A 6,901-nucleotide genomic window follows, 5' to 3' on the forward strand; every position below is an offset into this window, starting at 1 on the left:
TGGGCTCCAGCGATCCTTCCACCTCAGCCTTCCAAGTAGCTGGAACTATAGGCACGCGCTACCACGCCGGCTAATTTTTGATTTATTGTAGAGATGAGGTCTCGCCAAGTTACCCAGGCGGGTCTCAGCCAATTCACTCACCTCGGCCTCCCAAAGCACGGGATTACAGGCTGAGTCACTGAGCCCGGCCAGTATCACATTTTTTTTTACCCAGTCCACTTTCATGGGTTTCATGTTTTTGTTATTGTGACTAGTATATCAATAAATATGCTTGTGCATGTGTCTTTTTGGTAGGATAATTTTTTTTCCCCTCTGGGTATGTTCTCAGAAGTGGGATTGCTGGATCATATGGTAGCTCAAGTTTTAGTTCTTTGAGAAAATGCCACATTGCTTCCCACAAAGATTGAACTAGATTACATTCCCTCCAATAGTGTAAAAGCATTTCCTTTTCTTGGCAACCTCGTGATGCCTACTGTTCTTTGACTTTTCAATGACAGCCATTCTGATTGGTGTGAGGTGGTATCTCATTATAGTTTTGATATGCATTTCTCTGATTATTAGTGAGGATGAGCATTTTTTCGTGTTTGTTGGCTGCTTGAATGTCTTGCTTTGAGAAGCATCTCTTCATGTCTTTTGCCCACTTTTTAACGTGGCTGTTTGTTTTTTCTGTCAATTCATTTTGAGTTCCTTGTAGATCCTAGATGTTAAGACTGGACAAAAGCATGGCTTTCAAATATTTCTCCTCATTCTGTGGGTTGTCTCTTTATTCTCTTGATGATTTATTTTGCTTCACAAAAATGTTTTAGTTTGAAAAGGCCCCACTTGTCAATCCTAGTTTTTGCTGCATTTACTTTTGAGAACTTGACCATGAGTTCTTTGCCTATTCTGATACCCAGGAGGATGTTCTCTAAGGTTTTTCTTAAGATTCTTACAGTTTGAAGTCTCATATTTAAATCCTTTGTCCATTTAGTTAATTTTTGTATATGGTGGGGGTCCGATTTCTTTCTTCTGCATGTGGTTAGCCAGTTTTCCCAGCACCATTTGTTAAATATGGTTTCTTTTCACCAATATTTGTTTTAGTTGGTTTCATTGAAGATGGGTTGGTTGAAGGTTCATGGTTTCACATCTTGATTCTCTGTCCTGTACCATAGGTCTATGTGTCTATTTCTTTGCCAGTACCATGCTGCCTTGGTTACTGTAGTCTTGTAGTAAAGTTTAAAGCCTGAAAGTGTGATGTCTCCAGTGTAAAACTGCTTTAGAAAGCAGTTTGGAGTTCCTCAAAAAGGTTTAACAAAGAGTTACTATGTGACTTCACAATTCCACTCCCAGGTGTATACTCAGAGAAGTGGAAACATGTCTTCTTCTGTGGTGCTGGAAAAAGTATTCAGGAGCTGTAATAGCTGTTACTCATGTAGGGAGCCAATGTGCATTCATTCATTCAATCCATCTATTCAAAAAAGATTGAGTATCTGCCATGTGTCAGGCACTGGGAAATGCTAGAGAACAGAATAGATAAAAAAAATCCTGCCCTCATTTACCTCACAGTACGGTGGGGAGGAGGAACAGACAAACAGTTACATAAGTAGACTATGGAATAATTTAGATAGAGGTGCTGGGGTTAGGGGAGACACTGCACTCTTAAATATGATGATCAGGAAAAACCTCTCTGGAAAAAGTATAGTTTGAATGAAGTGCGGTAGAGAGTCAGGCAGACAAATGGGAGAAGAATGTTCTGGACAGAGGGCCATCAAGTGCAGTCTCTCCAAAATGAGAATGTATGTGCCTGGCATGCTCCCGGGATAACAGAACCAGAAGGGCTAGAAAAAGTGGGTGGGAAGATGGATGGGTCAAGCTGCTGTAAGGGCTGTGACTTTCTCTGAATCGAATGGGGAGCTTAGAGAGTTTGGTGCAGAAGATTGACGTGATATGACTGAGGCTTTAACAGGATCACTCTGACTACTTCGTGGAGAATAGAGCTTACTGGGATTCACAGCATAGGGGGAAGCAAGGAGACTAATTAGGCAGCTCTGAAAGAATCTAGCATGAAATGATGACGTCTGGACCCTGTGATAGCAGTGGAGGTGATGACTTTGACTTGAAAGATGGTTTCCCGATGCTCTTGGAAGAGAAAAGGTGAGTGAAGTGATGTGATGTTTTGCTGTAGTTTTGTTGTAAAGAATCTGGGTAAATATAATAAAGATAGATCAAAGAATGGTGAGACGAGAGATGAGCTTACAGGCAGCAGAGGGAAATAGCTGGTTTCCCAGTCAAAGGATTACAGCTGTCAATCTACCTTAAAATTATGGAATTAAACCAGTTGCTGAGTTCGTTATACATAATGGCAGGAGGCAATGTAAGTAAATTGAGAGGATAAAATTGCTTTATTGGCTTAGCTTCCAAATTGTGGGAAGTGAAACAACACATCAACTCAGTAAGCAAACACACAAAGGTGCTTCTGAACCCTGAGGCAGGAAACCATTTTTGTTTAGTTTTGTACTTGGTTTTCTGGATTGGCCAAGAACATAGCACCATCCTTTCCTTCTAGAGCATGAGGACAAACCAAGATTCCTTTCTCTTTCTCTCTCTCTCTCTCTCTTTTGCAAAACAATCGGAAAACATTTATTATACTGAAATGGGTACATCCTACTATTAAAAAAACCAAAGTAACAGATTTACTGGTGCCATAATTTATTTTACCTGTTTCACTGGGACAGACACATATTAATGCCACTCAGTGTAATTTCAAGTTTGATGAACTCCTAAGTATTTTTACTCCACTTCTAAAACCTGAGGAGGAATTCAAGATAGCACACAGCATTAAATGACATGTATTGTTCCATAAATCTTGAGACCCCAAAAGGAATGTTAAGTAGACAAGCAAAACTCTAAAAAAAGAGATAAGCTCACTTCTTTCCCAAATGACTGGCATAGAAAACATGTGGTCACACAAAAGCAAAGCAAAAGGGATAGAAAGGAAAGCTCTCTTCCCAGAGGGTCTATAGTAGTTACAAATATTTTCATACCGAGATGAAATATAGACTGTGCCTCTTTGTAGCAAATAATTAACCCCCTTTATGCATAAAATATAAAATGTCAAAGCTTTTACCCACTGAAATAGTTTGCCTTTTAGGAGAGATATCCAACTCAAAATTACTCATTCCTTCCTCTTTTTCCCTTGACAAAGATGAGGACCAAACAGTACACTCAAAGCCAAAGACACCTGAATAAATGGAGATATGATATTTAATTAACTGGAGAAGATGTTTTTTAAAAAATCAGTCTGCTACACCACAGGCCTCAAAAATGCTTGCTGTTGGATTTGGGGAAGGTTCTGGGTGAAGGGAGGAGATATAATAAGAGACAAATGAGAAAACAGTCGATTCCCTTTGAAAAGTATGCCAGCAGACAAGCATTTGGTTTTATGAAAGAGGCACTCTTTTTATGTGGTGTATAAAAAGCTCCTAAATAATCATCAGAATGCTTATCCATGATTGTACTAAAGCTCAGTGTTTGAGGAAAGGCTTAACGGATTTGTATGGAACATTTTAGTGTTTGATTTATGACATACAGTGTTTCCATGAAAAATTTCATCTTGTTCATAAGGAAGATCCCTTAACACCAAATCAGAAGCTATCAACAATAATGCCTTTATCCCCTACTTAGATCACCTATTTACAATATCTGGGGTAGGGCTTTAAAAATGTTTAAGAACAGGAAAGCTTAGGGGGTGGTCAGAGATGGAGACAGTGAGGAAAATCACAAGAGTTTAAAAGGCAAAGAAGCTTCAAAAATGAAAACCAGAAACTAAAATGCTAAAAACAGAAGTGGAAGCAAAAAAGTTTTTCAATATATCTGTGACAAAGCAAACACACAGGAGTCTTTGTACCTATTAGGGTTTACATGGATCCTCTCACCAAGATACTCCTGACAATGCAGTTTGCTTCAAGCACATCTTCCTGGGTTGTATCTTCTCCAGTCTGGCATGATCACATCAGATGCACACCCTTAGACATGATTTCTCCGAGAAGGTGCCGAGCCTCTGACCTGACCACCAGCAGCCGCATCAGCACAGCACACCTTTCCTCAGACTCTATGCTGGCTCCACAGCAGTGCTGATCCCCTACTCCTCCACAGGTCAGCATGAGGTTTAGGCAATAAAAGCCAACTGGCACAGAAAGGTAAATACCCACAGTAAGTGTTTATATTCATTTCCAAACCACATACAGTATAAAGACAGTGAAGGCTGCTTCTGGGAACTGTGTCTACTGACTGGCCTCTGCCAGAGAAGCAGGTGGCTCTGCCTTCACCGTGGCCTCCATGGCTAAGACTCATGCTGTCCTGACATGCTCACTCTCACAGGATGCTTGCCTATGGCAGTGACAGTGAGGAGATTCACCTTTCATACAGCTCATGAGAAAGGTCATCTTGTGTTTGGAATATGAAACATTTCTTACGGTAAAATCTAATCCCAAGACTTCTTGGATGCAGTCTTCACACACTTTTAAGTGTGACTTTATTTGGTACTGAATATAGTTCAGTCTACATAAGATATCACTTCAAAATTATGTGGATACCATCACTATTTTCAGCTTTTACTGTAGAGAATAAAAAACAACTCTCATCTTGAAAGTTCTCAACCATCTGATCATTAAAGAGAATGTGAATACCAGTGGGACTCTGTCTGTTAATTTGGTGGAGAGGAATATTAAACACCAGTGCAAGTTTTTGAGCAACTTCTGAGGCAATAATTTCTTCCAAGTAGATTGCATGATAAAGGTAGGGTGTCCCACTGCCATTCTCACCAGCACTGCCTGCAGCCTGCTGCTGCCCTGACAGTGATGTGCTGCTTGACTACTCCCAGCAGACACAGATGGTTTAACGGGGACTAACTGACCTTGACTTCAGTGAATTATAGACCTGAATTCCATCTGCTGCAAGACAGTTTTGAACTCAATTCTTCTTTGTCAGTTTTAGTAAGTCGGCACCTGACAAATTAGAAAACAGAATTGTATAGGAAGAAAATCTGTTTTGAGCAGCCATTGCTGTGTTTCCTGGATTATAGCAGAAGGCTGAACTTGTTCAGCAGAGGCCTGTGAAACTCCATCTCCCTGATGATTTGGGGAAGAAGAATTACTGTCAGGGACACTGCTCTGCTGTGGGGAGGTGATAGTGGGTGCGGGAAAAGGGCTGTTGTTCACGTAGGCTGTGGGGGCATCAGACCACAGAGAACAACTGCCTCGCTTTGCCGGAGAATCACCACAGTCTGCTGGCAAAGTCCGCTTGCTGGACTTTTTCTGCTCGTGTTCAACTGCATCTTCAACTTTAGGCTAAAGCCTCATGTCTGTGAGGATTGTGGTATCATAGGATGGCTGATACTTTTCTTTTTCATGAACTGTTCTCCATCTTCTCGCTGTCAGTTTTTTGTTTTCTGTCCACACCTTTAGGCTGAAAAACTTTGATTCGGCAGCTAGCTGAGTGTAGAAGATCTGTATATTCCCCATTTTCATTCTGCTTAAAGGTGTCAACCTGGATCCTTAAAGGCACTCCCTTTTCTCCTCCATGCTTCCGTGGAAGCTTCCGTGGAATTCTGTGCTAATGCAGTGTACTTGAATGAAAGGAGATGTGCGTTTTGCAGTGTCCCACAGATATTCAACCACATTTAACTGGCTTGGATTTGTCCTTGTGTCAGTTATTCCCACAGACATTGGAACATCTCAATCAAGAAGTCTGTCTCCTGGACAATTCCACTTCCAACCTTCAAGTTGCTGATGCTCTGTATACCATACCATCTGTCATGGAATACAACCCTTATGATGTTCTTTACCAATTTTCCACTGATCTCAGGCATATCTCCCATTTTTTGATTATCCAGCACCTGAATTTCATAAGACTGACCTTGGTTCAAGTAAGTGAGTGTTTGATCATGCAGTTTTACTGCTGGCAAGGTTGCAGCACACATCACATACTGAAAAGGTGGGTTTTAGTTTTACCATCCAATGGAAGGCTGGAATAGTCCTGCTTGAAAATGGGTAATGCCTCATGCCATAGGCGCTGGCGCCCAGCTCCTGCCCAATATGGCCCAGTAATTCCAATCCTAGGTATATGACCAATATAAATAAAAGCAAGTCCACACAGAAACTTGTACACAAAGGTTCACAGCAGTATTTTCATAATAGACAAAAAATAAAAACAACCCAAAATTCCATTAGTTGATGAACAGGCACATGAAATACAATATATCCATACAATAGACTATTAATTGGCAATAGAAATGAAATGAGGAACAGGTAAATACTACGACATGAACAAATCTTGAGGGCATTATGCTATGTGAACAAAACCAGACACAACAGATCAAGAACTATGTGATTCTGTGTATATAAAAAGTCCAGAACAGGTAAATCCATAGGGATAGACAACAGATTCATGGATGCCAGGGCCTTGAGGAAGTAGGAGAATGAAAGGGAGATGACTAAGGAATGTGGGGTTCCTTTGAGTATTAATGAAGATATTCTAATACTGATTGTGGTGGTTGCATAACTCTGTGACTTTACTAAAACGTGGGTGAGTTAAGTGGTATATGATTTAATCATATTTCCATAAAAGTGTTAAACCCCAAAGAGGACCACTCTGACTACCCTATAATCTTCTACAGGGCTACAAGCAGGGGAGCAAGCAACCTCATGAGGAGGCTGTTGCATTAGTCCAGGGAAGTAGTGGAGGAAGTGGTTGGATTCCGAGTACATTTTTCTTCTTCTGAGTCAGAGTCTCACTTTCGCCTAGGCTGGAGTGCAGTAGTACTCTCATGGCTACTGTAACCTCAACCTGCAGGGCTCAGATGATCCTCCCACCTTAGCCTTCCAAGTAGCTGAGACTAAAGGCATGTGCGACTATACCCAGC

The 6,901-nt window shown here is 41.0% G+C and overlaps 1 pseudogene; it reads right to left on the reverse strand.

Annotated features, from left to right (window-relative positions):
- Positions 1–5,327: 5,327 nt before the first annotated feature.
- LOC103253871 lies at positions 5,328–6,086 on the reverse strand (annotated as a pseudogene).
- Positions 6,087–6,901: the final 815 nt, after the last annotated feature.

The sequence above is a fragment of the Carlito syrichta genome, unplaced genomic scaffold, assembly GCF_000164805.1.
Source record: "Carlito syrichta isolate Samal-C Ts95f unplaced genomic scaffold, Tarsius_syrichta-2.0.1 Scaffold68348, whole genome shotgun sequence".
Lineage (NCBI taxonomy): Eukaryota > Metazoa > Chordata > Mammalia > Primates > Tarsiidae > Carlito > Carlito syrichta.